At 47.7% G+C, this 27,401-nt stretch overlaps 46 non-coding genes across 46 annotated transcripts; 32 read left to right on the forward strand and 14 right to left on the reverse strand.

The window, feature by feature from the left end:
* Positions 1 to 413: 413 nt before the first annotated feature.
* trnav-cac (transfer RNA valine (anticodon CAC)) lies at positions 414 to 486 on the forward strand. The gene has a single exon. It is a non-coding gene; the product is annotated as a tRNA-Val (tRNA).
* Positions 487 to 590: 104 nt separating this feature from the next.
* Positions 591 to 663, forward strand: trnav-uac (transfer RNA valine (anticodon UAC)). The gene has a single exon. It is a non-coding gene; the product is annotated as a tRNA-Val (tRNA).
* A 108-nt stretch (positions 664 to 771) lies between these two features.
* trnav-aac (transfer RNA valine (anticodon AAC)) lies at positions 772 to 844 on the forward strand. Its single transcript has one exon. It is a non-coding gene; the product is annotated as a tRNA-Val (tRNA).
* A 413-nt stretch (positions 845 to 1,257) lies between these two features.
* On the reverse strand, positions 1,258 to 1,328 carry trnag-gcc (transfer RNA glycine (anticodon GCC)). The gene has a single exon. It is a non-coding gene; the product is annotated as a tRNA-Gly (tRNA).
* A 118-nt stretch (positions 1,329 to 1,446) lies between these two features.
* trnag-ucc (transfer RNA glycine (anticodon UCC)) lies at positions 1,447 to 1,518 on the reverse strand. The gene has a single exon. It is a non-coding gene; the product is annotated as a tRNA-Gly (tRNA).
* A 946-nt stretch (positions 1,519 to 2,464) lies between these two features.
* trnav-cac (transfer RNA valine (anticodon CAC)) lies at positions 2,465 to 2,537 on the forward strand. The gene has a single exon. It is a non-coding gene; the product is annotated as a tRNA-Val (tRNA).
* Positions 2,538 to 2,641: 104 nt separating this feature from the next.
* trnav-uac (transfer RNA valine (anticodon UAC)) lies at positions 2,642 to 2,714 on the forward strand. The gene has a single exon. It is a non-coding gene; the product is annotated as a tRNA-Val (tRNA).
* Positions 2,715 to 2,978: 264 nt separating this feature from the next.
* Positions 2,979 to 3,050, forward strand: trnad-guc (transfer RNA aspartic acid (anticodon GUC)). Its single transcript has one exon. It is a non-coding gene; the product is annotated as a tRNA-Asp (tRNA).
* Positions 3,051 to 3,308: 258 nt separating this feature from the next.
* Positions 3,309 to 3,379, reverse strand: trnag-gcc (transfer RNA glycine (anticodon GCC)). Its single transcript has one exon. It is a non-coding gene; the product is annotated as a tRNA-Gly (tRNA).
* Positions 3,380 to 3,497: 118 nt separating this feature from the next.
* On the reverse strand, positions 3,498 to 3,569 carry trnag-ucc (transfer RNA glycine (anticodon UCC)). The gene has a single exon. It is a non-coding gene; the product is annotated as a tRNA-Gly (tRNA).
* A 946-nt stretch (positions 3,570 to 4,515) lies between these two features.
* Positions 4,516 to 4,588, forward strand: trnav-cac (transfer RNA valine (anticodon CAC)). Its single transcript has one exon. It is a non-coding gene; the product is annotated as a tRNA-Val (tRNA).
* A 104-nt stretch (positions 4,589 to 4,692) lies between these two features.
* trnav-uac (transfer RNA valine (anticodon UAC)) lies at positions 4,693 to 4,765 on the forward strand. Its single transcript has one exon. It is a non-coding gene; the product is annotated as a tRNA-Val (tRNA).
* Positions 4,766 to 5,030: 265 nt separating this feature from the next.
* On the forward strand, positions 5,031 to 5,102 carry trnad-guc (transfer RNA aspartic acid (anticodon GUC)). Its single transcript has one exon. It is a non-coding gene; the product is annotated as a tRNA-Asp (tRNA).
* A 347-nt stretch (positions 5,103 to 5,449) lies between these two features.
* trnag-ucc (transfer RNA glycine (anticodon UCC)) lies at positions 5,450 to 5,521 on the reverse strand. The gene has a single exon. It is a non-coding gene; the product is annotated as a tRNA-Gly (tRNA).
* A 946-nt stretch (positions 5,522 to 6,467) lies between these two features.
* Positions 6,468 to 6,540, forward strand: trnav-cac (transfer RNA valine (anticodon CAC)). The gene has a single exon. It is a non-coding gene; the product is annotated as a tRNA-Val (tRNA).
* A 104-nt stretch (positions 6,541 to 6,644) lies between these two features.
* trnav-uac (transfer RNA valine (anticodon UAC)) lies at positions 6,645 to 6,717 on the forward strand. The gene has a single exon. It is a non-coding gene; the product is annotated as a tRNA-Val (tRNA).
* A 108-nt stretch (positions 6,718 to 6,825) lies between these two features.
* Positions 6,826 to 6,898, forward strand: trnav-aac (transfer RNA valine (anticodon AAC)). Its single transcript has one exon. It is a non-coding gene; the product is annotated as a tRNA-Val (tRNA).
* Positions 6,899 to 7,400: 502 nt separating this feature from the next.
* Positions 7,401 to 7,472, reverse strand: trnag-ucc (transfer RNA glycine (anticodon UCC)). The gene has a single exon. It is a non-coding gene; the product is annotated as a tRNA-Gly (tRNA).
* Positions 7,473 to 8,418: 946 nt separating this feature from the next.
* Positions 8,419 to 8,491, forward strand: trnav-cac (transfer RNA valine (anticodon CAC)). The gene has a single exon. It is a non-coding gene; the product is annotated as a tRNA-Val (tRNA).
* Positions 8,492 to 8,595: 104 nt separating this feature from the next.
* Positions 8,596 to 8,668, forward strand: trnav-uac (transfer RNA valine (anticodon UAC)). The gene has a single exon. It is a non-coding gene; the product is annotated as a tRNA-Val (tRNA).
* A 265-nt stretch (positions 8,669 to 8,933) lies between these two features.
* trnad-guc (transfer RNA aspartic acid (anticodon GUC)) lies at positions 8,934 to 9,005 on the forward strand. The gene has a single exon. It is a non-coding gene; the product is annotated as a tRNA-Asp (tRNA).
* A 347-nt stretch (positions 9,006 to 9,352) lies between these two features.
* Positions 9,353 to 9,424, reverse strand: trnag-ucc (transfer RNA glycine (anticodon UCC)). The gene has a single exon. It is a non-coding gene; the product is annotated as a tRNA-Gly (tRNA).
* Positions 9,425 to 10,370: 946 nt separating this feature from the next.
* On the forward strand, positions 10,371 to 10,443 carry trnav-cac (transfer RNA valine (anticodon CAC)). The gene has a single exon. It is a non-coding gene; the product is annotated as a tRNA-Val (tRNA).
* Positions 10,444 to 10,547: 104 nt separating this feature from the next.
* trnav-uac (transfer RNA valine (anticodon UAC)) lies at positions 10,548 to 10,620 on the forward strand. The gene has a single exon. It is a non-coding gene; the product is annotated as a tRNA-Val (tRNA).
* Positions 10,621 to 10,728: 108 nt separating this feature from the next.
* On the forward strand, positions 10,729 to 10,801 carry trnav-aac (transfer RNA valine (anticodon AAC)). Its single transcript has one exon. It is a non-coding gene; the product is annotated as a tRNA-Val (tRNA).
* A 1,520-nt stretch (positions 10,802 to 12,321) lies between these two features.
* Positions 12,322 to 12,394, forward strand: trnav-cac (transfer RNA valine (anticodon CAC)). The gene has a single exon. It is a non-coding gene; the product is annotated as a tRNA-Val (tRNA).
* Positions 12,395 to 13,254: 860 nt separating this feature from the next.
* On the reverse strand, positions 13,255 to 13,326 carry trnag-ucc (transfer RNA glycine (anticodon UCC)). The gene has a single exon. It is a non-coding gene; the product is annotated as a tRNA-Gly (tRNA).
* Positions 13,327 to 14,272: 946 nt separating this feature from the next.
* On the forward strand, positions 14,273 to 14,345 carry trnav-cac (transfer RNA valine (anticodon CAC)). Its single transcript has one exon. It is a non-coding gene; the product is annotated as a tRNA-Val (tRNA).
* Positions 14,346 to 14,449: 104 nt separating this feature from the next.
* trnav-uac (transfer RNA valine (anticodon UAC)) lies at positions 14,450 to 14,522 on the forward strand. The gene has a single exon. It is a non-coding gene; the product is annotated as a tRNA-Val (tRNA).
* A 264-nt stretch (positions 14,523 to 14,786) lies between these two features.
* Positions 14,787 to 14,858, forward strand: trnad-guc (transfer RNA aspartic acid (anticodon GUC)). The gene has a single exon. It is a non-coding gene; the product is annotated as a tRNA-Asp (tRNA).
* Positions 14,859 to 15,116: 258 nt separating this feature from the next.
* trnag-gcc (transfer RNA glycine (anticodon GCC)) lies at positions 15,117 to 15,187 on the reverse strand. The gene has a single exon. It is a non-coding gene; the product is annotated as a tRNA-Gly (tRNA).
* Positions 15,188 to 16,323: 1,136 nt separating this feature from the next.
* On the forward strand, positions 16,324 to 16,396 carry trnav-cac (transfer RNA valine (anticodon CAC)). Its single transcript has one exon. It is a non-coding gene; the product is annotated as a tRNA-Val (tRNA).
* A 104-nt stretch (positions 16,397 to 16,500) lies between these two features.
* trnav-uac (transfer RNA valine (anticodon UAC)) lies at positions 16,501 to 16,573 on the forward strand. The gene has a single exon. It is a non-coding gene; the product is annotated as a tRNA-Val (tRNA).
* A 264-nt stretch (positions 16,574 to 16,837) lies between these two features.
* On the forward strand, positions 16,838 to 16,909 carry trnad-guc (transfer RNA aspartic acid (anticodon GUC)). Its single transcript has one exon. It is a non-coding gene; the product is annotated as a tRNA-Asp (tRNA).
* A 1,365-nt stretch (positions 16,910 to 18,274) lies between these two features.
* On the forward strand, positions 18,275 to 18,347 carry trnav-uac (transfer RNA valine (anticodon UAC)). The gene has a single exon. It is a non-coding gene; the product is annotated as a tRNA-Val (tRNA).
* A 771-nt stretch (positions 18,348 to 19,118) lies between these two features.
* On the reverse strand, positions 19,119 to 19,189 carry trnag-gcc (transfer RNA glycine (anticodon GCC)). The gene has a single exon. It is a non-coding gene; the product is annotated as a tRNA-Gly (tRNA).
* Positions 19,190 to 19,307: 118 nt separating this feature from the next.
* trnag-ucc (transfer RNA glycine (anticodon UCC)) lies at positions 19,308 to 19,379 on the reverse strand. The gene has a single exon. It is a non-coding gene; the product is annotated as a tRNA-Gly (tRNA).
* Positions 19,380 to 20,325: 946 nt separating this feature from the next.
* Positions 20,326 to 20,398, forward strand: trnav-cac (transfer RNA valine (anticodon CAC)). The gene has a single exon. It is a non-coding gene; the product is annotated as a tRNA-Val (tRNA).
* A 104-nt stretch (positions 20,399 to 20,502) lies between these two features.
* Positions 20,503 to 20,575, forward strand: trnav-uac (transfer RNA valine (anticodon UAC)). Its single transcript has one exon. It is a non-coding gene; the product is annotated as a tRNA-Val (tRNA).
* A 264-nt stretch (positions 20,576 to 20,839) lies between these two features.
* Positions 20,840 to 20,911, forward strand: trnad-guc (transfer RNA aspartic acid (anticodon GUC)). The gene has a single exon. It is a non-coding gene; the product is annotated as a tRNA-Asp (tRNA).
* Positions 20,912 to 21,258: 347 nt separating this feature from the next.
* On the reverse strand, positions 21,259 to 21,330 carry trnag-ucc (transfer RNA glycine (anticodon UCC)). Its single transcript has one exon. It is a non-coding gene; the product is annotated as a tRNA-Gly (tRNA).
* Positions 21,331 to 22,263: 933 nt separating this feature from the next.
* On the forward strand, positions 22,264 to 22,336 carry trnav-uac (transfer RNA valine (anticodon UAC)). The gene has a single exon. It is a non-coding gene; the product is annotated as a tRNA-Val (tRNA).
* A 771-nt stretch (positions 22,337 to 23,107) lies between these two features.
* trnag-gcc (transfer RNA glycine (anticodon GCC)) lies at positions 23,108 to 23,178 on the reverse strand. The gene has a single exon. It is a non-coding gene; the product is annotated as a tRNA-Gly (tRNA).
* A 118-nt stretch (positions 23,179 to 23,296) lies between these two features.
* trnag-ucc (transfer RNA glycine (anticodon UCC)) lies at positions 23,297 to 23,368 on the reverse strand. The gene has a single exon. It is a non-coding gene; the product is annotated as a tRNA-Gly (tRNA).
* A 1,123-nt stretch (positions 23,369 to 24,491) lies between these two features.
* Positions 24,492 to 24,564, forward strand: trnav-uac (transfer RNA valine (anticodon UAC)). The gene has a single exon. It is a non-coding gene; the product is annotated as a tRNA-Val (tRNA).
* Positions 24,565 to 24,828: 264 nt separating this feature from the next.
* On the forward strand, positions 24,829 to 24,900 carry trnad-guc (transfer RNA aspartic acid (anticodon GUC)). The gene has a single exon. It is a non-coding gene; the product is annotated as a tRNA-Asp (tRNA).
* Positions 24,901 to 27,401: the final 2,501 nt, after the last annotated feature.

The raw sequence follows: 27,401 nt of genomic DNA on the forward strand, positions 1-27,401 counted from the left end.
ATCTGTAAGTTTCATTTCAAAGTTTCATTGACCATGACTGAGATCTTTCTCACTTGTTGTACTGAATTAGTTTGGAATGGGAGGCTTATGTTACTGAGCCAGATTGGCCATTTAGCATAAAGCAAAGGCTGCTTGTGGAAGCTGCAGTTTGTGCTTAGCTGTGGGGACTGGGTGCTTGTGTCTTGTGCCGTTTGCCTGGCTTCACACTTTGATGCCATGCTTTTGTGTTGCTGCAAGTGCTACTTTTGCTTTCTCTGCTTTAAAGGCACACAGACACGTGTTTGCTGCTTTAGCTTTTTGTTGTTGGTAAGCCCATGGCCCATGACTTAGTCAGTAGAATTAAGCCAGTTCTTTGGATGAGTGAAGCCTCTGATGAGTGCTGCAACACAAGTGGCACTGAGCTGAGGCATGCAGTTTCTGTAGTGTAGTGGTCATCACGTTCGCCTCACACGCGAAAGGTCCCCGGTTCGAAACCGGGCAGAAACAATGCTTACCCTTTATGCATCGCTTGATAACTTTCTGCCCATATGTTTGTTTTGAGTCCCTTTTTAATCCAGACACTAAGCTGCAGCCAGGAGGTGCCCTACTCAGTTTCTGTAGTGTAGTGGTCATCACGTTTGCTTTACACGCGAAAGGTCCCCGGTTCGAAACCGGGCAGAAGCAGCTGAGAATTTTTATGCTTCGCATGACAACATTCTTCCTTCATCTAGGTTTTGAATTTCAGTTTATTCCAGACACAAAGCTGCAGCCAGGAAGTGCCCCACTCAGTTAGTTTCTGTAGTGTAGTGGTCATCACGTTCGCCTAACACGCGAAAGGTCCCCGGTTCGAAACCGGGCAGAAACATCTTTGCTGCAGGTGGCCTTTCTGTTCACCTCAAGTGGTGAGAGTTTCAGGGAGGTATGCCTAATCGATGCCCCTTTTGCTCGTCCTCGTTAGTATAGTGGACAGTATCTCCGCCTGTCACGCGGAAGACCGGGATTTGATTCCCCGATGGGGAGACGGCATTGTTTTTGCCGCTAAGCGCATGGCATGGAAGAGTGACTAGTCTGCATCTGATTTTCTTTTTGAGTCTTCTCAAACTGCACGTGGCACATTCCTTGAAGGTAACACTGTTTGGTCTTGGTGACATTTAGTAGAACAAGGGCCTTTCCATGAGATTAGAAGAATGGCCACTGTCCATGTGTACAGCTCCTGTTTGGCTGGATTTCAGATTGCCTCAGGTTACAGCTTGTCTCTAGTGAAGAAAAAGCAGTCGATGCATTGGCCGGGAATCGAACCCGGGCCTCCCGCGTGGCAGGCGAGAATTCTACCACTAGACCACCAACGCTGCACATGCCCAGCTTCAGACCTTCCTGGCTGAGATGGTGGAATTATGTTGCAGCGAGCAATATGAAAGGAGTTGCAAGCTACTTTTTGTTCCCTTGGCACCTGCTGGTTAAAGGGTATGCGTTGGCCGGGAATCGAACCCGGGTCAACTGCTTGGAAGGCAGCTATGCTCACCACTATACCACCAACGCAGGCGACAAAAGCACCACCCTGTTAGAACCCGTTGCTGCAAGCAAGTGCTGGTTTTGTCTTTGTGGCTCTGTGAAGGGGAGTTGGTCTCCAAGACTTGTTCTTTGGTGAGTAATTGTGCTAGGAGGTCTTTTAGCAGTCAGCTGATCTCTCTGCATCACATCAACAAAGAGAACAACTGCACAACAGCTTTCACCATCACCCCAGCTGTGTGCCACCACATTATTGGTCTATCAGGACTAGCAGAGAGCTTTCACACCCCTTTCCTCCAATGGCTGCACGGTGAGTTTGCTGATGTCACAGCTGTGATTCAGACAAAGAGCTTTTGAATTTCTGGAAAGGGAGGGGACCAGTAGAAGTGATCAAGTCCTGTGGATGAGTGGAGGCTCCCAGCAAGACCCAGGTTCATTTTAGTGGAATACTGCTTGGACTCCTTCTGCTGCACATTGCAAAGTTTCCAGGGATGCAAGGAGACTCTCATAGCCCTGTGGAAGCAGGAGAACACCTGGGTGCCTTTCTGCAAATCTGCTCTCTCATCTGTAAGTTTTATTTCAAAGTTTCATTGACCATGACTGAGATCTTTCTCACTTGTTGTACTGAATTAGTTTGGAATGGGAGGCTTATGTTACTGAGCCAGATTGGCCATTTAGCATAAAGCAAAGGCTGCTTGTGGAAGCTGCAGTTTGTGCTTAGCTGTGGGGACTGGGTGCTTGTGTCTTGTGCCGTTTGCCTGGCTTCACACTTTGATGCCATGCTTTTGTGTTGCTGCAAGTGCTACTTTTGCTTTCTCTGCTTTAAAGGCACACAGACACGTGTTTGCTGCTTTAGCTTTTTGTTGTTGGTAAGCCCATGGCCCATGACTTAGTCAGTAGAATTGAGCCAGTTCTTTGGATGAGTGAAGCCTCTGATGAGTGCTGCAACACAAGTGGCACTGAGTTAAGGCATGCAGTTTCTGTAGTGTAGTGGTCATCACGTTCGCCTCACACGCGAAAGGTCCCCGGTTCGAAACCGGGCAGAAACAATGCTTACCCTTTATGCATCGCTTGATAACTTTCTGCCCATATTTGTGTTTTGAGTACCTTTTTAATCCAGACACTAAGCTGCAGCCAGGAGGTGCCCGATTCAGTTTCTGTAGTGTAGTGGTCATCACGTTCGCTTTACACGCGAAAGGTCCCCAGTTCGAAACCGGGCAGAAGCAGCTGAGACTTTTTATGCTTCGCATGACAACATTCTTCCTTCATCTAGGTTTTGAATTTCAGTTTATTCCAGACACAAAGCCGCAGCCAGGAAGTGCCCCACTCAGTTAGTTTCTGTAGTGTAGTGGTCATCACGTTCGCCTAACACGCGAAAGGTCCACGGTTCGAAACCGGGCAGAAACAACTTTGCTGCAGGTGGCTTTTCTGTTCACCTCAAGTGGTGAGAGTTTCAGGGAGGTATGCCTAATCGATGCCCCTTTTGCTCGTCCTCGTTAGTATAGTGGACAGTATCTCCGCCTGTCACGCGGAAGACCGGGGTTCGATTCCCCGACGGGGAGACGGTGTTGTTTTTGCCGCTAAGCGCATGGCATGGAAGAGTGACTAGTCTGCATCTGATTTTCTTTTTGAGTCTTCTCAAACTGCACGTGGCACATTCCTTGAAGGTAACACTGTTTGGTCTTGGTGACATTAAGTAGAACAAGGGCCTTTCCATGAGATTAGAAGAATGGCCACTGTCCCTGTGTACAGCTCCTGTTTGGCTGGATTTCAGATTGCCTCAGGTTACAGCTTGTCTCTAGTGAAGAAAAAGCAGTCGATGCATTGGCCGGGAATCGAACCCGGGCCTCCCGCGTGGCAGGCGAGAATTCTACCACTGAACCACCAATGCTGCACATGCCCAGCTTCAGACCTTCCTGGCTGAGATGGTGGAATTATGTTGCAGCGAGCAATATGAAAGGAGTTTCAAGCAACTTTTTGTTCCCTTGGCACCTGCTGGTTAAAGGGTATGCGTTGGCCGGGAATCGAACCCAGGTCAACTGCTTGGAAGGCAGCTATGCTCACCACTATACCACCAACGCAGGCGACGAAAGCACCACCCTGTTAGAACCCGTTGCTGCAAGCAAGTGCTGGTTTTGTCTTTGTGGCTCTGTGAAGGGGAGTTGGTCTCCAAGACTTGTTCTTTGGTGAGTAATTGTGCTAGGAGGTCTTTTAGCAGTCAGCTGATCTCTCTGCATCACATCAACAAAGAGAACAACTGCACAACAGCTTTCACCATCACCCCAGCTGTGTGCCACCACATTATTGGTCTATCAGGACTAGCAGAGAGCTTTCACACCCCTTTCCTCCAATGGCTGCACGGTGAGTTTGCTGATGTCACAGCTGGGATTCAGACAAAGAGCTTTTGAATTTCTGGAAAGGGAGGGGACCAGTAGAAGTGATCAAGTCCTGTGGATGAGTGGAGGCTCCCAGCAAGACCCAGGTTCATTTTAGTGGAATACTGCTTGGACTCCTTCTGCTGCACATTGCAAAGTTTCCAGGGATGCAAGGAGACTCTCATAGCCCTGTGGAAGCAGGAGAACACCTGGGTGCCTTTCTGCAAATCTGCTCTCTCATCTGTAAGTTTCATTTCAAAGTTTCATTGACCATGACTGAGATCTTTCTCACTTGTTGTACTGAATTAGTTTGGAGTGGGAGGCTTATGTTACTGAGCCAGTTTGGCCATTTAGCATAAAGCAAAGGCTGCTTGTGGAAGCTGCAGTTTGTGCTTAGCTGTAGGGACTGGGTGCTTGTGTCTTGTGCCGTTTGCCTGGCTTCACACTTTGATGCCATGCTTTTGTGTTGCTGCAAGTGCTACTTTTGCTTTCTCTGCTTTAAAGGCACACAGACACGTGTTTGCTGCTTTAGCTTTTTGTTGTTGGTAAGCCCATGGCCCATGACTTAGTCAGTAGAATTGAGCCAGTTCTTTGGATGAGTGAAGCCTCTGATGAGTGCTGCAACACAAGTGGCACTGAGCAGAGGCATGCAGTTTCTGTAGTGTAGTGGTCATCACGTTCGCCTCACACGCGAAAGGTCCCCGGTTCGAAACCGGGCAGAAACAATGCTTACCCTTTATGCATCGCTTGATAACTTTCTGCCCATATGTTTGTTTTGAGTCCCTTTTTAATCCAGACACTAAGCTGCAGCCAGGAGGTGCCTGACTCAGTTTCTGTAGTGTAGTGGTCATCACGTTGGCTTTACACGCGAAAGGTCCCCGGTTCGAAACCGGGCAGAAGCAGCTGAGACTTTTTATGCTTCGCATGACAACATTCTTCCTTCATCTAGTTTTTGAATTTCAGTTTATTCCAGACACAAAGCCACAGCCAGGAAGTGCCCCACTCAGGTAGTTTCTGTAGTGTAGTGGTCATCACGTTCGCCTAACACGCGAAAGGTCCCCGGTTTCGAAACCAGGCAGAAACATCTTTGCTGCAGGTGGCCTTTCTGTTCACCTCAAGTGGTGAGAGTTTCAGGGAGGTATGCCTAATCGATGCCCCTTTTGCTAGTCCTCGTTAGTATAGTGGACAGTATCTCCGCCTGTCACGCGGAAGACCGGGGTTCGATTCCCCGACGGGGAGACGGCATTGTTTTTGCCGCTAAGCGCATGGCATGGAAGAGTGACTAGTCTGCATCTGATTTTCTTTTTGAGTCTTCTCAAACTGCACGTGGCACATTCCTTGAAGGTAACACTGTTTGGTCTTGGTGACATTAAGTAGAACAAGGGCCTTTCCATGAGATTGGAAGAATGGCCACTGTCCCTGTGTACAGCTCCTGTTTGGCTGGATTCTACCACTGAACCACCAATGCTGCACATGCCCAGCTTCAGACCTTCCTGGCTGAGATGGTGGAATTATGTTGCAGCGAGCAATATGAAAGGAGTTGCAAGCTACTTTTTGTTCCCTTGGCACCTGCTGGTTAAAGGGTATGCGTTGGCCGGGAATCGAACCCAGGTCAACTGCTTGGAAGGCAGCTATGCTCACCACTATACCACCAACACAGGCAACAAAAGCACCACCCTGTTAGAACCCGTTGCTGCAAGCAAGTGCTGGTTTTGTCTTTGTGGCTCTGTGAAGGGGAGTTGGTCTCCAAGACTTGTTATTTGGTGAGTAATTGTGCTAGGAGGTCTTTTAGCAGTCAGCTGATCTCTCTGCATCACATCAACAAAGAGAACAACTGCACAACAGCTTTCACCATCACCACAGCTGTGTGCCACCACATTATTGGTCTATCAGGACTAGCAGAGAGCTTTCACACCCCTTTCCTCCAATGGCTGCACGGTGAGTTTGCTGATGTCACAGCTGGGATTCAGACAAAGAGCTTTTGAATTTCTGGAAAGGGAGGGGACCAGTAGAAGTGATCAAGTCCTGTGGATGAGTGTAGGCTCCCAGCAAGACCCAGGTTCATTTTAGTGGAATACTGCTTGGACTCCTTCTGCTGCACATTGCAAAGTTTCCAGGGATGCAAGGAGACTCTCATAGCCCTGTGGAAGCAGGAGAACACCTGGGTGCCTTTCTGCAAATCTGCTCTCTCATCTGTAAGTTTCATTTCAAAGTTTCATTGACCATGACTGAGATCTTTCTCACTTGTTGTACTGAATTAGTTTGGAGTGGGAGGCTTATGTTACTGAGCCAGTTTTGCCATTTAGCATAAAGCAAAGGCTGCTTGTGGAAGCTGCAGTTTGTGCTTAGCTGTAGGGACTGGGTGCTTGTGTCTTGTGCCGTTTGCCTGGCTTCACACTTTGATGCCATGCTTTTGTGTTGCTGCAAGTGCTACTTTTGCTTTCTCTGCTTTAAAGGCACACAGACACGTGTTTGCTGCTTTAGCTTTTTGTTGTTGGTAAGCCCATGGCCCATGACTTAGTCAGTAGAATTGAGCCAGTTCTTTGGATGAGTGAAGCCTCTGATGAGTGCTGCAACACAAATGGCACAGAGCAGCGGCATGCAGTTTCTGTAGTGTAGTGGTCATCACGTTCGCCTCACACGCGAAAGGTCCCCGGTTCGAAACCGGGCAGAAACAATGCTTACCCTTCATGCATCGCTTGATAACTTTCTGCCCATATGTGTGTTTTGAGTCCCTTTTTAATCCAGACACTAAGCTGCAGCCAGGAGGTGCCCGACTCAGTTTCTGTAGTGTAGTGGTCATCACGTTCGCTTTACACGCGAAAGGTCCCCGGTTCGAAACCGGGCAGAAGCAGCTGAGACTTTTTATGCTTCGCATGACAACATTCTTCCTTCATCTAGTTTTTGAATTTCAGTTTATTCCAGACACAAAGCCACAGCCAGGAAGTGCCCCACTCAGTTAGTTTCTGTAGTGTAGTGGTCATCACGTTCGCCTAACACGCGAAAGGTCCCCGGTTCGAAACCGGGCAGAAACATCTTTGCTGCAGGTGGCCTTTCTGTTCACCTCAAGTGGTGAGAGTTTCAGGGAGGTATGCCTAATCGATGCCCCTTTTGCTCGTCCTCGTTAGTATAGTGGACAGTATCTCCGCCTGTCACGCCGAAGACCGGGGTTCGATTCCCCGACGGGGAGACGGCATTGTTTTTTCCGCTAAGCGCATGGCATGGAAGAGTGACTAGTCTGCATCTGATTTTCTTTTTGAGTCTTCTCAAACTGCACGTGGCACATTCCTTGAAGGTAACACTGTCTGGTCTTGGTGACATTAAGTAGAACAAGGGCCTTTCCATGAGATTGGAAGAATGGCCACTGTCCCTGTGTACAGCTCCTGTTTGGCTGGATTCTACCACTGAACAACCAATGCTGCACATGCCCAGCTTCAGACCTTCCTGGCTGAGATGGTGGAATTATGTTGCAGCGAGCAATATGAAAGGAGTTTCAAGCAACTTTTTGTTCCCTTGGCACCTGCTGGTTAAAGGGTATGCGTTGGCCGGGAATCGAACCCAGGTCAACTGCTTGGAAGGCAGCTATGCTCACCACTATACCACCAACGCAGGCGACGAAAGCACCACCCTGTTAGAACCCGTTGCTGCAAGCAAGTGCTGGTTTTGTCTTTGTGGCTCTGTGAAGGGGAGTTGGTCTCCAAGACTTGTTCTTTGGTGAGTAATTGTGCTAGGAGGTCTTTTAGCAGTCAGCTGATCTCTCTGCATCACATCAACAAAGAGAACAACTGCACAACAGCTTTCACCATCACCCCAGCTGTGTGCCACCACATTATTGGTCTATCAGGACTAGCAGAGAGCTTTCACACCCCTTTCCTCCAATGGCTGCACGGTGAGTTTGCTGATGTCACAGCTGGGATTCAGACAAAGAGCTTTTGAATTTCTGGAAAGGGAGGGGACCAGTAGAAGTGATCAAGTCCTGTGGATGAGTGGAGGCTCCCAGCAAGACCCAGGTTCATTTTAGTGGAATACTGCTTGGACTCCTTCTGCTGCACATTGCAAAGTTTCCAGGGATGCAAGGAGACTCTCATAGCCCTGTGGAAGCAGGAGAACACCTGGGTGCCTTTCTGCAAATCTGCTCTCTCATCTGTAAGTTTCATTTCAAAGTTTCATTGACCATGACTGAGATCTTTCTCACTTGTTGTACTGAATTAGTTTGGAGTGGGAGGCTTATGTTACTGAGCCAGTTTGGCCATTTAGCATAAAGCAAAGGCTGCTTGTGGAAGCTGCAGTTTGTGCTTAGCTGTAGGGACTGGGTGCTTGTGTCTTGTGCCGTTTGCCTGGCTTCACACTTTGATGCCATGCTTTTGTGTTGCTGCAAGTGCTACTTTTGCTTTCTCTGCTTTAAAGGCACACAGACACGTGTTTGCTGCTTTAGCTTTTTGTTGTTGGTAAGCCCATGGCCCATGACTTAGTCAGTAGAATTGAGCCAGTTCTTTGGATGAGTGAAGCCTCTGATGAGTGCTGCAACACAAGTGGCACTGAGCAGAGGCATGCAGTTTCTGTAGTGTAGTGGTCATCACGTTCGCCTCACACGCGAAAGGTCCCCGGTTCGAAACCGGGCAGAAACAATGCTTACCCTTTATGCATCGCTTGATAACTTTCTGCCCATATGTTTGTTTTGAGTCCCTTTTTAATCCAGACACTAAGCTGCAGCCAGGAGGTGCCTGACTCAGTTTCTGTAGTGTAGTGGTCATCACGTTGGCTTTACACGCGAAAGGTCCCCGGTTCGAAACCGGGCAGAAGCAGCTGAGACTTTTTATGCTTCGCATGACAACATTCTTCCTTCATCTAGTTTTTGAATTTCAGTTTATTCCAGACACAAAGCCACAGCCAGGAAGTGCCCCACTCAGGTAGTTTCTGTAGTGTAGTGGTCATCACGTTCGCCTAACACGCGAAAGGTCCCCGGTTTCGAAACCAGGCAGAAACATCTTTGCTGCAGGTGGCCTTTCTGTTCACCTCAAGTGGTGAGAGTTTCAGGGAGGTATGCCTAATCGATGCCCCTTTTGCTAGTCCTCGTTAGTATAGTGGACAGTATCTCCGCCTGTCACGCGGAAGACCGGGGTTCGATTCCCCGACGGGGAGACGGCATTGTTTTTGCCGCTAAGCGCATGGCATGGAAGAGTGACTAGTCTGCATCTGATTTTCTTTTTGAGTCTTCTCAAACTGCACGTGGCACATTCCTTGAAGGTAACACTGTTTGGTCTTGGTGACATTAAGTAGAACAAGGGCCTTTCCATGAGATTGGAAGAATGGCCACTGTCCCTGTGTACAGCTCCTGTTTGGCTGGATTCTACCACTGAACCACCAATGCTGCACATGCCCAGCTTCAGACCTTCCTGGCTGAGATGGTGGAATTATGTTGCAGCGAGCAATATGAAAGGAGTTGCAAGCTACTTTTTGTTCCCTTGGCACCTGCTGGTTAAAGGGTATGCGTTGGCCGGGAATCGAACCCAGGTCAACTGCTTGGAAGGCAGCTATGCTCACCACTATACCACCAACACAGGCAACAAAAGCACCACCCTGTTAGAACCCGTTGCTGCAAGCAAGTGCTGGTTTTGTCTTTGTGGCTCTGTGAAGGGGAGTTGGTCTCCAAGACTTGTTATTTGGTGAGTAATTGTGCTAGGAGGTCTTTTAGCAGTCAGCTGATCTCTCTGCATCACATCAACAAAGAGAACAACTGCACAACAGCTTTCACCATCACCACAGCTGTGTGCCACCACATTATTGGTCTATCAGGACTAGCAGAGAGCTTTCACACCCCTTTCCTCCAATGGCTGCACGGTGAGTTTGCTGATGTCACAGCTGGGATTCAGACAAAGAGCTTTTGAATTTCTGGAAAGGGAGGGGACCAGTAGAAGTGATCAAGTCCTGTGGATGAGTGTAGGCTCCCAGCAAGACCCAGGTTCATTTTAGTGGAATACTGCTTGGACTCCTTCTGCTGCACATTGCAAAGTTTCCAGGGATGCAAGGAGACTCTCATAGCCCTGTGGAAGCAGGAGAACACCTGGGTGCCTTTCTGCAAATCTGCTCTCTCATCTGTAAGTTTCATTTCAAAGTTTCATTGACCATGACTGAGATCTTTCTCACTTGTTGTACTGAATTAGTTTGGAGTGGGAGGCTTATGTTACTGAGCCAGTTTTGCCATTTAGCATAAAGCAAAGGCTGCTTGTGGAAGCTGCAGTTTGTGCTTAGCTGTAGGGACTGGGTGCTTGTGTCTTGTGCCGTTTGCCTGGCTTCACACTTTGATGCCATGCTTTTGTGTTGCTGCAAGTGCTACTTTTGCTTTCTCTGCTTTAAAGGCACACAGACACGTGTTTGCTGCTTTAGCTTTTTGTTGTTGGTAAGCCCATGGCCCATGACTTAGTCAGTAGAATTGAGCCAGTTCTTTGGATGAGTGAAGCCTCTGATGAGTGCTGCAACACAAATGGCACAGAGCAGCGGCATGCAGTTTCTGTAGTGTAGTGGTCATCACGTTCGCCTCACACGCGAAAGGTCCCCGGTTCGAAACCGGGCAGAAACAATGCTTACCCTTCATGCATCGCTTGATAACTTTCTGCCCATATGTGTGTTTTGAGTCCCTTTTTAATCCAGACACTAAGCTGCAGCCAGGAGGTGCCCGACTCAGTTTCTGTAGTGTAGTGGTCATCACGTTCGCTTTACACGCGAAAGGTCCCCGGTTCGAAACCGGGCAGAAGCAGCTGAGACTTTTTATGCTTCGCATGACAACATTCTTCCTTCATCTAGTTTTTGAATTTCAGTTTATTCCAGACACAAAGCCACAGCCAGGAAGTGCCCCACTCAGTTAGTTTCTGTAGTGTAGTGGTCATCACGTTCGCCTAACACGCGAAAGGTCCCCGGTTCGAAACCGGGCAGAAACATCTTTGCTGCAGGTGGCCTTTCTGTTCACCTCAAGTGGTGAGAGTTTCAGGGAGGTATGCCTAATCGATGCCCCTTTTGCTCGTCCTCGTTAGTATAGTGGACAGTATCTCCGCCTGTCACGCCGAAGACCGGGGTTCGATTCCCCGACGGGGAGACGGCATTGTTTTTTCCGCTAAGCGCATGGCATGGAAGAGTGACTAGTCTGCATCTGATTTTCTTTTTGAGTCTTCTCAAACTGCACGTGGCACATTCCTTGAAGGTAACACTGTCTGGTCTTGGTGACATTAAGTAGAACAAGGGCCTTTCCATGAGATTGGAAGAATGGCCACTGTCCCTGTGTACAGCTCCTGTTTGGCTGGATTCTACCACTGAACAACCAATGCTGCACATGCCCAGCTTCAGACCTTCCTGGCTGAGATGGTGGAATTATGTTGCAGCGAGCAATATGAAAGGAGTTGCAAGCTACTTTTTGTTCCCTTGGCACCTGCTGGTTAAAGGGTATGCGTTGGCTGGGAATCGAACCCGGGTCAACTGCTTGGAAGGCAGCTATGCTCACCACTATACCAACAACGCAGGCGACAAAAGCACCACCCTGTTAGAACCCGTTGCTGCAAGCAAGTGCTGGTTTTGTCTTTGTGGCTCTGTGAAGGGGAGTTGGTCTCCAAGACTTGTTCTTTGGTGAGTAATTGTGCTAGGAGGTCTTTTAGCAGTCAGCTGATCTCTCTGCATCACATCAACAAAGAGAACAACTGCACAACAGCTTTCACCATCACCACAGCTGTGTGCCACCACATTATTGGTCTATCAGGACTAGCAGAGAGCTTTCACACCCCTTTCCTCCAATGGCTGCACGGTGAGTTTGCTGATGTCACAGCTGGGATTCAGACAAAGAGCTTTTGAATTTCTGGAAAGGGAGGGGACCAGTAGAAGTGATCAAGTCCTGTGGATGAGTGGAGGCTCCCAGCAAGACCCAGGTTCATTTTAGTGGAATACTGCTTGGACTCCCTCTGCTGCACATTGCAAAGTTTCCAGGGATGCAAGGAGACTCTCATAGCCCTCTGGAAGCAGGAGAACACCTGGGTGCCTTTCTGCAAATCTGCTCTCTCATCTGTAAGTTTCATTTCAAAGTTTCATTGACCATGACTGAGATCTTTCTCACTTGTTGTACTGAATTAGTTTGGAGTGGGAGGCTTATGTTACTGAGCCAGTTTGGCCATTTAGCATAAAGCAAAGGCTGCTTGTGGAAGCTGCAGTTTGTGCTTAGCTGTAGGGACTGGGTGCTTGTGTCTTGTGCCGTTTGCCTGGCTTCACACTTTGATGCCATGCTTTTGTGTTGCTGCAAGTGCTACTTTTGCTTTCTCTGCTTTAAAGGCACACAGACACGTGTTTGCTGCTTTAGCTTTTTGTTGTTGGTAAGCCCATGGCCCATGACTTAGTCAGTAGAATTGAGCCAGTTCTTTGGATGAGTGAAGCCTCTGATGAGTGCTGCAACACAAGTGGCACTGAGCAGAGGCATGCAGTTTCTGTAGTGTAGTGGTCATCACGTTCGCCTCACACGCGAAAGGTCCCCGGTTCGAAACCGGGCAGAAACAATGCTTACCCTTTATGCATCGCTTGATAACTTTCTGCCCATATGTTTGTTTTGAGTCCCTTTTTAATCCAGACACTAAGCTGCAGCCAGGAGGTGCCTGACTCAGTTTCTGTAGTGTAGTTGTCATCACGTTGGCTTTACACGCGAAAGGTCCCCGGTTCGAAACCGGGCAGAAGCAGCTGAGACTTTTTATGCTTCGCATGACAACATTCTTCCTTCATCTAGTTTTTGAATTTCAGTTTATTCCAGACACAAAGCCACAGCCAGGAAGTGCCCCACTCAGTTAGTTTCTGTAGTGTAGTGGTCATCACGTTCGCCTAACACGCGAAAGGTCCCCGGTTCGAAACCAGGCAGAAACATCTTTGCTGCAGGTGGCCTTTCTGTTCACCTCAAGTGGTGAGAGTTTCAGGGAGGTATGCCTAATCGATGCCCCTTTTGCTAGTCCTCGTTAGTATAGTGGACAGTATCTCTGCCTGTCACGCGGAAGACCGAGGTTCGATTCCCCGACGGGTAGACGGCATTGTTTTTGCCGCTAAGCGCATGGCATGGAAGAGTGACTAGTCTGCATCTGATTTTCTTTTTGAGTCTTCTCAAACTGCACGTGGCACATTCCTTGAAGGTAACACTGTTTGGTCTTGGTGACATTAAGTAGAACAAGGGCCTTTCCATGAGATTGGAAGAATGGCCACTGTCCCTGTGTACAGCTCCTGTTTGGCTGGATTCTACCACTGAACCACCAATGCTGCACATGCCCAGCTTCAGACCTTCCTGGCTGAGATGGTGGAATTATGTTGCAGCGAGCAATATGAAAGGAGTTGCAAGCTACTTTTTGTTCCCTTGGCACCTGCTGGTTAAAGGGTATGCGTTGGCCGGGAATCGAACCCAGGTCAACTGCTTGGAAGGCAGCTATGCTCACCACTATACCACCAACACAGGCAACAAAAGCACCACCCTGTTAGAACCCGTTGCTGCAAGCAAGTGCTGGTTTTGTCTTTGTGGCTCTGTGAAGGGAAGTTGGTCTCCAAGACTTGTTCTTTGGTGAGTAATTGTGCTAGGAGGTCTTTTAGCAGTCAGCTGATCTCTCTGCATCACATCAACAAAGAGAACAACTGCACAACAGCTTTCACCATCACCACAGCTGTGTGCCACCACATTATTGGTCTATCAGGACTAGCAGAGAGCTTTCACACCCCTTTCCTCCAATGGCTGCACGGTGAGTTTGCTGATGTCACAGCTGGGATTCAGACAAAGAGCTTTTGAATTTCTGGAAAGGGAGGGGACCAGTAGAAGTGATCAAGTCCTGTGGATGAGTGGAGGCTCCCAGCAAGACCCAGGTTCATTTTAGTGGAATACTGCTTGGACTCCTTCTGCTGCACATTGCAAAGTTTCCAGGGATGCAAGGAGACTCTCATAGCCCTGTGGAAGCAGGAGAACACCTGGGTGCCTTTCTGCAAATCTGCTCTCTCATCTGTAAGTTTCATTTCAAAGTTTCATTGACCATGACTGAGATCTTTCTCACTTGTTGTACTGAATTAGTTTGGAGTGGGAGGCTTATGTTACTGAGCCAGTTTGGCCATTTAGCATAAAGCAAAGGCTGCTTGTGGAAGCTGCAGTTTGTGCTTAGCTGTAGGGACTGGGTGCTTGTGTCTTGTGCCGTTTGCCTGGCTTCACACTTTGATGCCATGCTTTTGTGTTGCTGCAAGTGCTACTTTTGCTTTCTCTGCTTTAAAGGCACACAGACACGTGTTTGCTGCTTTAGCTTTTTGTTGTTGGTAAGCCCATGGCCCATGACTTAGTCAGTAGAATTGAGCCAGTTCTTTGGATGAGTGAAGCCTCTGATGAGTGCTGCAACACAAGTGGCACTGAGCAGAGGCATGCAGTTTCTGTGGTGTAGTGGTCATCACGTTCGCCTCACACGCGAAAGGTCCCCGGTTCGAAACCGGGCAGAAACAATGCTTACCCTTTATGCATCGCTTGATAACTTTCTGCCCATATGTTTGTTTTGAGTCCCTTTTTAATCCAGACACTAAGCTGCAGCCAGGAGGTGCCTGACTCAGTTTCTGTAGTGTAGTGGTCATCACGTTGGCTTTACACGCGAAAGGTCCCCGGTTCGAAACCGGGCAGAAGCAGCTGAGACTTTTTATGCTTCGCATGACAACATTCTTCCTTCATCTAGTTTTTGAATTTCAGTTTATTCCAGACACAAAGCCACAGCCAGGAAGTGCCCCACTCAGTTAGTTTCTGTAGTGTAGTGGTCATCACGTTCGCCTAACTCGCGAAAGGTCCCCGGTTCGAAACCAGGCAGAAACATCTTTGCTGCAGGTGGCCTTTCTGTTCACCTCAAGTGGTGAGAGTTTCAGGGAGGTATGCCTAATCGATGCCCCTTTTGCTAGTCCTCGTTAGTATAGTGGACAGTATCTCCGCCTGTCACGCGGAAGACCGGGGTTCGATTCCCCGACGGGGAGACGGCATTGTTTTTGCCGCTAAGCGCATGGCATGGAAGAGTGACTAGTCTGCATCTGATTTTCTTTTTGAGTCTTCTCAAACTGCACGTGGCACATTCCTTGAAGGTAACACTGTTTGGTCTTGGTGACATTAAGTAGAACATGGGCCTTTCCATGAGATTAGAAGAATGGCCACTGTCCCTGTGTACAGCTCCTGTTTAACTGGATTTCAGATTGCCTCAGGTTACAGCTTGTCTCTAGTGAAGAAAAAGCAGTCAATGCATTGGCCGGGAATCGAACCCGGGCCTCCCGCGTGGCAGGCGAGAATTCTACCACTGAACCACCAATGCTGCACATGCCCAGCTTCAGACCTTCCTGGCTGAGATGGTGGAATTATGTTGCAGCGAGCAATATGAAAGGAGTTTCAAGCAACTTTTTGTTCCCTTGGCACCTGCTGGTTAAAGGGTATGCGTTGGCCGGGAATCGAATCCGGGTCAACTGCTTGGAAGGCAGCTATGCTCACCACTATACCACCAACACAGGCAACAAAAGCACCACCCTGTTAGAACCCGTTGCTGCAAGCAAGTGCTGGTTTTGTCTTTGTGGCTCTGTGAAGGGAAGTTGGTCTCCAAGACTTGTTCTTTGGTGAGTAATTGTGCTAGGAGGTCTTTTAGCAGTCAGCTGATCTCTCTGCATCACATCAACAAAGAGAACAACTGCACAACAGCTTTCACCATCACCACAGCTGTGTGCCACCACATTATTGGTCTATCAGGACTAGCAGAGAGCTTTCACACCCCTTTCCTCCAATGGCTGCACGGTGAGTTTGCTGATGTCACAGCTGGGATTCAGACAAAGAGCTTTTGAATTTCTGGAAAGGGAGGGGACCAGTAGAAGTGATCAAGTCCTGTGGATGAGTGGAGGCTCCCAGCAAGACCCAGGTTCATTTTAGTGGAATACTGCTTGGACTCCTTCTGCTGCACATTGCAAAGTTTCCAGGGATGCAAGGAGACTCTCATAGCCCTGTGGAAGCAGGAGAACACCTGGGTGCCTTTCTGCAAATCTGCTCTCTCATCTGTAAGTTTCATTTCAAAGTTTCATTGACCATGACTGAGATCTTTCTCACTTGTTGTACTGAATTAGTTTGGAGTGGGAGGCTTATGTTACTGAGCCAGTTTGGCCATTTAGCATAAAGCAAAGGCTGCTTGTGGAAGCTGCAGTTTGTGCTTAGCTGTAGGGACTGGGTGCTTGTGTCTTGTGCCGTTTGCCTGGCTTCACACTTTGATGCCATGCTTTTGTGTTGCTGCAAGTGCTACTTTTGCTTTCTCTGCTTTAAAGGCACACAGACACGTGTTTGCTGCTTTAGCTTTTTGTTGTTGGTAAGCCCATGGCCCATGACTTAGTCAGTAGAATTGAGCCAGTTCTTTGGATGAGTGAAGCCTCTGATGAGTGCTGCAACACAAGTGGCACTGAGCAGAGGCATGCAGTTTCTGTGGTGTAGTGGTCATCACGTTCGCCTCACACGCGAAAGGTCCCCGGTTCGAAACCGGGCAGAAACAATGCTTACCCTTTATGCATCGCTTGATAACTTTCTGCCCATATGTTTGTTTTGAGTCCCTTTTTAATCCAGACACTAAGCTGCAGCCAGGAGGTGCCTGACTCAGTTTCTGTAGTGTAGTGGTCATCACGTTGGCTTTACACGCGAAAGGTCCCCGGTTCGAAACCGGGCAGAAGCAGCTGAGACTTTTTATGCTTCGCATGACAACATTCTTCCTTCATCTAGTTTTTGAATTTCAGTTTATTCCAGACACAAAGCCACAGCCAGGAAGTGCCCCACTCAGTTAGTTTCTGTAGTGTAGTGGTCATCACGTTCGCCTAACTCGCGAAAGGTCCCCGGTTCGAAACCAGGCAGAAACATCTTTGCTGCAGGTGGCCTTTCTGTTCACCTCAAGTGGTGAGAGTTTCAGGGAGGTATGCCTAATCGATGCCCCTTTTGCTAGTCCTCGTTAGTATAGTGGACAGTATCTCCGCCTGTCACGCGGAAGACCGGGGTTCGATTCCCCGACGGGGAGACGGCATTGTTTTTGCCGCTAAGCGCATGGCATGGAAGAGTGACTAGTCTGCATCTGATTTTCTTTTTGAGTCTTCTCAAACTGCACGTGGCACATTCCTTGAAGGTAACACTGTTTGGTCTTGGTGACATTAAGTAGAACAAGGGCCTTTCCATGAGATTGGAAGAATGGCCACTGTCCCTGTGTACAGCTCCTGTTTGGCTGGATTCTACCACTGAACCACCAATGCTGCACATGCCCAGCTTCAGACCTTCCTGGCTGAGATGGTGGAATTATGTTGCAGCGAGCAATATGAAAGGAGTTGCAAGCTACTTTTTGTTCCCTTGGCACCTGCTGGTTAAAGGGTATGCGTTGGCCGGGAATCGAACCCAGGTCAACTGTTTGGAAGGCAGCTATGCTCACCACTATACCACCAACACAGGCAACAAAAGCACCACCCTGTTAGAACCCGTTGCTGCAAGCAAGTGCTGGTTTTGTCTTTGTGGCTCTGTGAAGGGGAGTTGGTCTCCAAGACTTGTTCTTTGGTGAGTAATTGTGCTAGGAGGTCTTTTAGCAGTCAGCTGATCTCTCTGCATCACATCAACAAAGAGAACAACTGCACAACAGCTTTCACCATCACCACAGCTGTGTGCCACCACATTATTGGTCTATCAGGACTAGCAGAGAGCTTTCACACCCCTTTCCTCCAATGGCTGCACGGTGAGTTTGCTGATGTCACAGCTGGGATTCAGACAAAGAGCTTTTGAATTTCTGGAAAGGGAGGGGACCAGTAGAAGTGATCAAGTCCTGTGGATGAGTGGAGGCTCCCAGCAAGACCCAGGTTCATTTTAGTGGAATACTGCTTGGACTCCTTCTGCTGCACATTGCAAAGTTTCCAGGGATGCAAGGAGACTCTCATAGCCCTGTGGAAGCAGGAGAACACCTGGGTGCCTTTCTGCAAATCTGCTCTCTCATCTGTAAGTTTCATTTCAAAGTTTCATTGACCATGACTGAGATCTTTCTCACTTGTTGTACTGAATTAGTTTGGAGTGGGAGGCTTATGTTACTGAGCCAGTTTGGCCATTTAGCATGAAGCAAAGGCTGCTTGTGGAGGCTGCAGTTTGTGCTTAGCTGTAGGGACTGGGTGCTTGTGTCTTGTGCCGTTTGCCTGGCTTCACACTTTGATGCCATGCTTTTGTGTTGCTGCAAGTGCTACTTTTGCTTTCTCTGCTTTAAAGGCACACAGACACGTGTTTGCTGCTTTAGCTTTTTGTTGTTGGTAAGCCCATGGCCCATGACTTAGTCAGTAGAATTGAGCCAGTTCTTTGGATGAGTGAAGCCTCTGATGAGTGCTGCAACACAAGTGGCACTGAGCGGAGGCATGCAGTTTCTGTAGTGTAGTGGTCATCACGTTCGCCTTACACGCGAAAGGTCCCCGGTTCGAAACCGGGCAGAGACAATGCTTACCCTTTATGCATCGCTTGATAACTTTCTGCCCATATGAGTGTTTTGAGTCCCTTTTTAATCCAGACACTAAGCTGCAGCCAGGAGGTGCCCGACTCAGTTTCTGTAGTGTAGTGGTCATCACGTTGGCTTTACACGCGAAAGGTACCCGGTTCGAAACCGGGCAGAAGCAGCTGAGACTTTTTATGCTTCGCATGACAACATTCTTCCTTCATCTAGGTTTTGAATTTCAGTTTATTCCAGACACAAAGCCGCAGCCAGGAAGTGCCCCACTCAGTTAGTTTCTGTAGTGTAGTGGTCATCACGTTCGCCTAACACGCGAAAGGTCCCCGGCTCGAAACCGGGCAGAAACATCTTTGCTGCAGGTGGCTTTTCTGTTCACCTCAAGAGGTGAGAGTTTCAGGGAGGTATGCCTAATCGATGCCCCTTTTGCTCGTCGTCGTTAGTATAGTGGACAGTATCTCCGCCTGTCACGCGGAAGACTGGGGTTCGATTCCCCGACGAGGAGACGGCATTGTTTTTGCCGCTAAGCGCATGGCATGGAAGAGTGACTAGTCTGCATCTGATTTTCTTTTTGAGTCTTCTCAAACTGCACGTGGCACATTCCTTGAAGGTAACACTGTTTGGTCTTGGTGACATTAAGTAGAACATGGGCCTTTCCATGAGATTAGAAGAATGGCCACTGTCCCTGTGTACAGCTCCTGTTTAACTGGATTTCAGATTGCCTCAGGTTACAGCTTGTCTCTAGTGAAGAAAAAGCAGTCAATGCATTGGCCGGGAATCGAACCCGGGCCTCCCGCGTGGCAGGCGAGAATTCTACCACTGAACCACCAATGCTGCACATGCCCAGCTTCAGACCTTCCTGGCTGAGATGGTGGAATTATGTTGCAGCGAGCAATATGAAAGGAGTTTCAAGCAACTTTTTGTTCCCTTGGCACCTGCTGGTTAAAGGGTATGCGTTGGCCGGGAATCGAATCCGGGTCAACTGCTTGGAAGGCAGCTATGCTCACCACTATACCACCAACGCAGGCAACAAAAGCACCACCCTGTTAGAACCCGTTGCTGCAAGCAAGTGCTGGTTTTGTCTTTGTGGCTCTGTGAAGGGGAGTTGGTCTCCAAGACTTGTTCTTTGGTGAGTAATTGTGCTAGGAGGTCTTTTAGCAGTCAGCTGATCTCTCTGCATCACATCAACAAAGAGAACAACTGCACAACAGATTTCACCATCACCCCAGCTGTGTGCCACCACATTATTGGTCTATCAGGACTAGCAGAGAGCTTTCACACCCCTTTCCTCCAATGGCTGCACGGTGAGTTTGCTGATGTCACAGCTGGGATTCAGACAAAGAGCTTTTGAATTTCTGGAAAGGGAGGGGACCAGTAGAAGTGATCAAGTCCTGTGGATGAGTGGAGGCTCCCAGCAAGACCCAGGTTCATTTTAGTGGAATACTGCTTGGACTCCTTCTGCTGCACATTGCAAAGTTTCCAGGGATGCAAGGAGACTCTCATAGCCCTGTGGAAGCAGGAGAACACCTGGGTGCCTTTCTGCAAATCTGCTCTCTCATCTGTAAGTTTCATTTCAAAGTTTCATTGACCATGACTGAGATCTTTCTCACTTGTTGTACTGAATTAGTTTGGAGTGGGAGGCTTATGTTACTGAGCCAGTTTGGCCATTTAGCATAAAGCAAAGGCTGCTTGTGGAAGCTGCAGTTTGTGCTTAGCTGTAGGGACTGGGTGCTTGTGTCTTGTGCCGTTTGCCTGGCTTCACACTTTGATGCCATGCTTTTGTGTTGCTGCAAGTGCTACTTTTGCTTTCTCTGCTTTAAAGGCACACAGACACGTGTTTGCTGCTTTAGCTTTTTGTTGTTGGTAAGCCCATGGCCCATGACTTAGTCAGTAGAATTGAGCCAGTTCTTTGGATGAGTGAAGCCTCTGATGAGTGCTGCAACACAAATGGCACTGAGCAGAGGCATGCAGTTTCTGTAGTGTAGTGGTCATCACGTTCGCCTCACACGCGAAAGGTCCCCGGTTCGAAACCGGGCAGAAACAATGCTTACGCTTTATGCATCGCTTGATAACTTTCTGCCCATATGTTTGTTTTGAGTCCCTTTTTAATCCAGACACTAAGCTGCAGCCAGGAGGTGCCTGACTCAGTTTCTGTAGTGTAGTGGTCATCACGTTCGCTTTACACGCGAAAGGTCCCCGGTTCGAAACCGGGCAGAAACAGCTGAGACTTTTTATGCTTCGCATGACAACATTCTTCCTTCATCTAGTTTTTGAATTTCAGTTTATTCCAGACACAAAGCCACAGCCAGGAAGTGCCCCACTCAGTTAGTTTCTGTAGTGTAGTGGTCGTCACGTTCGCCTAACACGCGAAAGGTCCCCGGTTCGAAACCGGGCAGAAACATCTTTGCTGCAGGTGGCCTTTCTGTTCACCTCAAGTGGTGAGAGTGTCAGGGAAGTATGCCTAATCGATGCCCCTTTTGCTCGTCCTCGTTAGTATAGTGGACAGTATCTCCGCCTGTCACGCGGAAGACCGGGGTTCGATTCCCCGACGGGGAGACGGCATTGTTTTTGCCGCTAAGCGCATGGCATGGAAGAGTGACTAGTCTGCATCTGATTTTCTTTTTGAGTCTTCTCAAACTGCACGTGGCACATTCCTTGAAGGTAACACTGTTTGGTCTTGGTGACATTAAGTAGAACAAGGGCCTTTCCATGAGATTGGAAGAATGGCCACTGTCCCTGTGTACAGCTCCTATTTGGCTGGATTCTACCACTGAACCACCAATGCTGCACATGCCCAGCTTCAGACCTTCCTGGCTGAGATGGTGGAATTATGTTGCAGCGAGCAATATGAAAGGAGTTGCAAGCTACTTTTTGTTCCCTTGGCACCTGCTGGTTAAAGGGTATGCGTTGGCCGGGATTCGAACCCGGGTCAACTGCTTGGAAGGCAGCTATGCTCACCACTATACCACCAACGCAGGCGACAAAAGCACCACCCTGTTAGAACCCGTTGCTGCAAGCAAGTGCTGGTTTTGTCTTTGTGGCTCTGTGAAGGGGAGTTGGTCTCCAAGACTTGTTCTTTGGTGAGTAATTGTGCTAGGAGGTCTTTTAGCAGTCAGCTGATCTCTCTGCATCACATCAACAAAGAGAACAACTGCACAACAGCTTTCACCATCACCCCAGCTGTGTGCCACCACATTATTGGTCTATCAGGACTAGCAGAGAGCTTTCACACTCCTTTCCTCCAATGGCTGCACGGTGAGTTTGCTGATGTCACAGCTGGGATTCAGACAAAGAGCTTTTGAATTTCTGGAAAGGGAGGGGACCAGTAGAAGTGATCAAGTCCTGTGGATGAGTGGAGGCTCCCAGCAAGACCCAGGTTCATTTTAGTGGAATACTGCTTGGACTCCTTCTGCTGCACATTGCAAAGTTTCCAGGGATGCAAGGAGACTCTCATAGCCTTGTGGAAGCAGGAGAACACCTGGGTGCCTTTCTGCAAATCTGCTCTCTCATCTGTAAGTTTCATTGACCATGACTGAGATCTTTCTCACTTGTTGTACTGAATTAGTTTGGAGTGGGAGGCTTATGTTACTGAGCCAGTTTGGCCATTTAGCATGAAGCAAAGGCTGCTTGTGGAGGCTGCAGTTTGTGCTTAGCTGTAGGGACTGGGTGCTTGTGTCTTGTGCCGATTGCCTGGCTTCACACTTTGATGCCATGCTTTTGTGTTGCTGCAAGTGCTACTTTTGCTTTCTCTGCTTTAAAGGCACACAGACACGTGTTTGCTGCTTTAGCTTTTTGTTGTTGGTAAGCCCATGGCCCATGACTTAGTCAGTAGAATTGAGCCAGTTCTTTGGATGAGTGAAGCCTCTGATGAGTGCTGCAACACAAGTGGCACTGAGCGGAGGCATGCAGTTTCTGTAGTGTAGTGGTCATCACGTTCGCCTTACACGCGAAAGGTCCCCGGTTCGAAACCGGGCAGAGACAATGCTTACCCTTTATGCATCGCTTGATAACTTTCTGCCCATATGAGTGTTTTGAGTCCCTTTTTAATCCAGACACTAAGCTGCAGCCAGGAGGTGCCCGACTCAGTTTCTGTAGTGTAGTGGTCATCACGTTGGCTTTACACGCGAAAGGTACCCGGTTCGAAACCGGGCAGAAGCAGCTGAGACTTTTTATGCTTCGCATGACAACATTCTTCCTTCATCTAGGTTTTGAATTTCAGTTTATTCCAGACACAAAGCCGCAGCCAGGAAGTGCCCCACTCAGTTAGTTTCTGTAGTGTAGTGGTCATCACGTTCGCCTAACACGCGAAAGGTCCCCGGCTCGAAACCGGGCAGAAACATCTTTGCTGCAGGTGGCTTTTCTGTTCACCTCAAGAGGTGAGAGTTTCAGGGAGGTATGCCTAATCGATGCCCCTTTTGCTAGTCGTCGTTAGTATAGTGGACAGTGTCTCCGCCTGTCACGCGGAAGACCGAGGTTCGATTCCCCGACGGGGAGACGGCATTGTTTTTGCCGCTAAGCGCATGGCATGGAAGAGTGACTAGTCTGCATCTGATTTTCTTTTTGAGTCTTCTCAAACTGCACGTGGCACATTCCTTGAAGGTAACACTGTTTGGTCTTGGTGACATTAAGTAGAACATGGGCCTTTCCATGAGATTAGAAGAATGGCCACTGTCCCTGTGTACAGCTCCTGTTTAACTGGATTTCAGATTGCCTCAGGTTACAGCTTGTCTCTAGTGAAGAAAAAGCAGTCAATGCATTGGCCGGGAATCGAACCCGGGCCTCCCGCGTGGCAGGCGAGAATTCTACCACTGAACCACCAATGCTGCACATGCCCAGCTTCAGACCTTCCTGGCTGAGATGGTGGAATTATGTTGCAGCGAGCAATATGAAAGGAGTTTCAAGCAACTTTTTGTTCCCTTGGCACCTGCTGGTTAAAGGGTATGCGTTGGCCGGGAATCGAATCCGGGTCAACTGCTTGGAAGGCAGCTATGCTCACCACTATACCACCAACGCAGGCAACAAAAGCACCACCCTGTTAGAACCCGTTGCTGCAAGCAAGTGCTGGTTTTGTCTTTGTGGCTCTGTGAAGGGGAGTTGGTCTCCAAGACTTGTTCTTTGGTGAGTAATTGTGCTAGGAGGTCTTTTAGCAGTCAGCTGATCTCTCTGCATCACATCAACAAAGAGAACAACTGCACAACAGATTTCACCATCACCCCAGCTGTGTGCCACCACATTATTGGTCTATCAGGACTAGCAGAGAGCTTTCACACCCCTTTCCTCCAATGGCTGCACGGTGAGTTTGCTGATGTCACAGCTGGGATTCAGACAAAGAGCTTTTGAATTTCTGGAAAGGGAGGGGACCAGTAGAAGTGATCAAGTCCTGTGGATGAGTGGAGGCTCCCAGCAAGACCCAGGTTCATTTTAGTGGAATACTGCTTGGACTCCTTCTGCTGCACATTGCAAAGTTTCCAGGGATGCAAGGAAACTCTCATAGCCCTGTGGAAGCAGGAGAACACCTGGGTGCCTTTCTGCAAATCTGCTCTCTCATCTGTAAGTTTCATTTCAAAGTTTCATTGACCATGACTGAGATCTTTCTCACTTGTTGTACTGAATTAGTTTGGAGTGGGAGGCTTATGTTACTGAGCCAGTTTGGCCATTTAGCATAAAGCAAAGGCTGCTTGTGGAAGCTGCAGTTTGTGCTTAGCTGTAGGGACTGGGTGCTTGTGTCTTGTGCCGTTTGCCTGGCTTCACACTTTGATGCCATGCTTTTGTGTTGCTGCAAGTGCTACTTTTGCTTTCTCTGCTTTAAAGGCACACAGACACGTGTTTGCTGCTTTAGCTTTTTGTTGTTGGTAAGCCCATGGCCCATGACTTAGTCAGTAGAATTGAGCCAGTTCTTTGGATGAGTGAAGCCTCTGATGAGTGCTGCAACACAAGTGGCACTGAGCTGAGGCATGCAGTTTCTGTAGTGTAGTGGTCATCACGTTCGCCTCACACGCGAAAGGTCCCCTGTTCGAAACCGGGCAGAAACAATGCTTACCCTTTATGCATCGCTTGATAACTTTCTGCCCATATGTTTGTTTTGAGTCCCTTTTTAATCCAGACACTAAGCTGCAGCCAGGAGGTGCCAGACTCAGTTTCTGTAGTGTAGTGGTCATCACGTTCGCTTTACACGCGGAAGGTCCCCGGTTCGAAACCGGGCAGAAGCAGCTGAGACTTTTTATGCTTCGCATGACAACATTCTTCCTTCAACTAGGTTTTGAATTTCAGTTTATTCCAGACACAAAGCCACAGCCAGGAAGTGCCCCACTCAGTTAGTTTCTGTAGTGTAGTGGTCATCACTTTCGCCTAACACGCGAATGGTCCCCGGTTCGAAACCGGGCAGAAACATCTTTGCTGCAGGTGGCCTTTCTGTTCACCTCAAGTGGTGAGAGTTTCAGGGAGGTATGCCTAATCGATGCCCCTTTTGCTCGTCCTCGTTAGTATAGTGGACAGTATCTCCGCCTGTCACGCGGAAGACCGGGGTTCGATTCCCCGACGGGGAGACGGCATTGTTTTTGCCGCTAAGCACATGGCATGGAAGAGTGACTAGTCTGCATCTGATTTTCTTTTTGAGTCTTCTCAAACTGCACGTGGCACATTCCTTGAAGGTAACACTGTCAAGTCAAGTCAACTTTATTTATATAGCGCTTTTTACAATAGACATTGTCACAAAGCAACTTTACAAAATCCATGACAAATAGATACAAAAACCCCTGTTGAGCAAGCCGAGGGCGACTGTGGCAAGGAAAAACTCCCTGAAAATTACAGGAAGAAACCTTGAGAGGAACCAGACTCAGCAGGGCCCATCCTTCTTGGGTGGTCTGGAGGATACTTTAAATAAATACATAATTTACACAAAGCATCTAAACACAGAATTAAATGAACTAAAAGTTATAACTGGTAATAAATAGATAAATAATCTTCAATAAAGTCTGTAGTGATTTCTTGTCATTCTTGGTGGAAATTACTCCAGACCCGTCACATCCGGCAGGAACAGTGTCGTCGCCACGGCAGTCTCGACTTTAATCCTTAACCTTGGCGTGTAAACAGGTTCCCACCAGAATGCCCTTGGAGTAAAACAACAAAGAATGTAGTTAATAATGTACAATGCTAGTTGAGTAAAACAGTTTTACAGAGAGTTTTAGACTCCGGCAGCCCTAATTATTACAGCATAACTAAAAGGGAGAGCGAGCAGGTAACAAGGTCATGAAGGCTTTCACAGGACATCAGCGCCCATCTCCCCACCGTCATCAAACCTGAGTGATCGGATAAGAGAGGCAGAACGACAGCAACCCAACATCCCTGATCACCACAAGTTTCTATGACCAAGAACCCCCAAGCTCTGCGCCTTTGTCTATATTACTCAAAAGCTTGAGAAAATAAATATGTTTTCAGTCTAGACTTAAACATTGAGACTGTGTCCGAATCCCGAACAGAGGCAGGAAGATTATTCCAAAGTTGTGGAGCTTTGTAAGAAAATGCTCTTCCACCAGCTGTGGTCTTTTTAATTTTAGGAACTATAAGTAACCCTGCATCTTGTGAGCGAAGTGGACGCACTGGATTATAGTGATTAATAAGTTCACTCAGATACTGTGGAGCCAGACCATGTAGCGCTTTATAGGTTAGTAAAAGTATTTTGTATTCAATGCGGAATTTAACTGGCAGCCAGTGTAGAGACGATAGAACAGGAGTAATATGATCAAATTTTTTTGTTCTAGTTAGCACTCGAGCTGCTGCATTTTGAACTAACTGGAGTTTGTTTATGGATCTACCAGAGCATCCAGTTAGAAGAGCATTACAATAATCTAACCGAGAAGTTATAAACGCATGGATGTTTTTCGGCGTCATTAGCAGATAGTATATTTCTTATTTTAGAGATATTACGCAAATGATAGAAAGCAACTCTAGTAATATTATTAATGTGTGTATCAAAGGAAAGATCTGAATCTAGTGTGACACCTAAGTTTTCTACATCTGGGCTGGGAGTAACAGAGAAAGTGTTTAGGTTTAGCACCAGGTTAGACAACTTGTCTCTTGCAGCTTTAGAGCCAACAAGTAAAACCTCAGTTTTATCTGAATTAAGTAAAAGAAAATTACACGACATCCAGTTTTTTATGTCGTTTACACAATCTTCTATCTTACTGATTGTGTCGGTATCATTTGGTTTGGCTGATATATACAGCTGAGTGTCATCTGCATAGCAGTGAAATTTTATGCCATGTTTATGAATAATTTCACCTAGTGGAAGCATATAGAGTGTAAATAATAGGGGTCCCAGTACCGACCCCTGTGGAACACCACACTTTACTTTTGTAGTTTCTGAGCATTTATTATTTACATAAACAAATTGCGAGCGGTCAGTCAAATATGAATGAAACCAAGAGAGTGCGAGTCCTTTAACACCTACTGTATTTTCTAGCCTCTCCAGTAAAATGTTATGATCGACCGTATCAAACGCTGCACTAAGATCTAATAGAACAAGAAAAGAGACACATCCATTATCAGAAGACATTAACAACTCGTTAACTACTCTAATTAATGCGGTTTCGGTACTATGGTTGGGTCTAAATCCTGATTGAAATTTTTCATGAATACAATTTTCATTCAAATAAGAACATAATTGTTTGGAAACAACTTTTTCTAATATCTTTGAGACAAAAGGAAGGTTTGAAATTGGCCTATAATTAGATAAAACATGTGGATCAAGATTAGGTTTTTTAATCAGGGGTTTAATAACAGCACTTTTAAACAATTTAGGTACGTACCCAAGGCTAAGGGATGCATTGATTAATGTAAGCAGGGGCTCTACAATAGCTGGGAGTAAATCTTTAAGTAAACGAGTTGGAACAGGATCGAGTATACACGATGATGACTTTGATGATTTAATCAACACAGTTAGTTCATTTTGGGAGATTGGATTAAAGGAATTTAGTTGGATTAACTCGTTACTATTATCACCAATGCTGCTCGGAGTGAGTCTTGCAATGCTGCACTGTTTGGTCTT

The sequence above is a fragment of the Trichomycterus rosablanca genome, chromosome 4 (genome assembly GCF_030014385.1).
Source record: "Trichomycterus rosablanca isolate fTriRos1 chromosome 4, fTriRos1.hap1, whole genome shotgun sequence".
Lineage (NCBI taxonomy): Eukaryota > Metazoa > Chordata > Actinopteri > Siluriformes > Trichomycteridae > Trichomycterus > Trichomycterus rosablanca.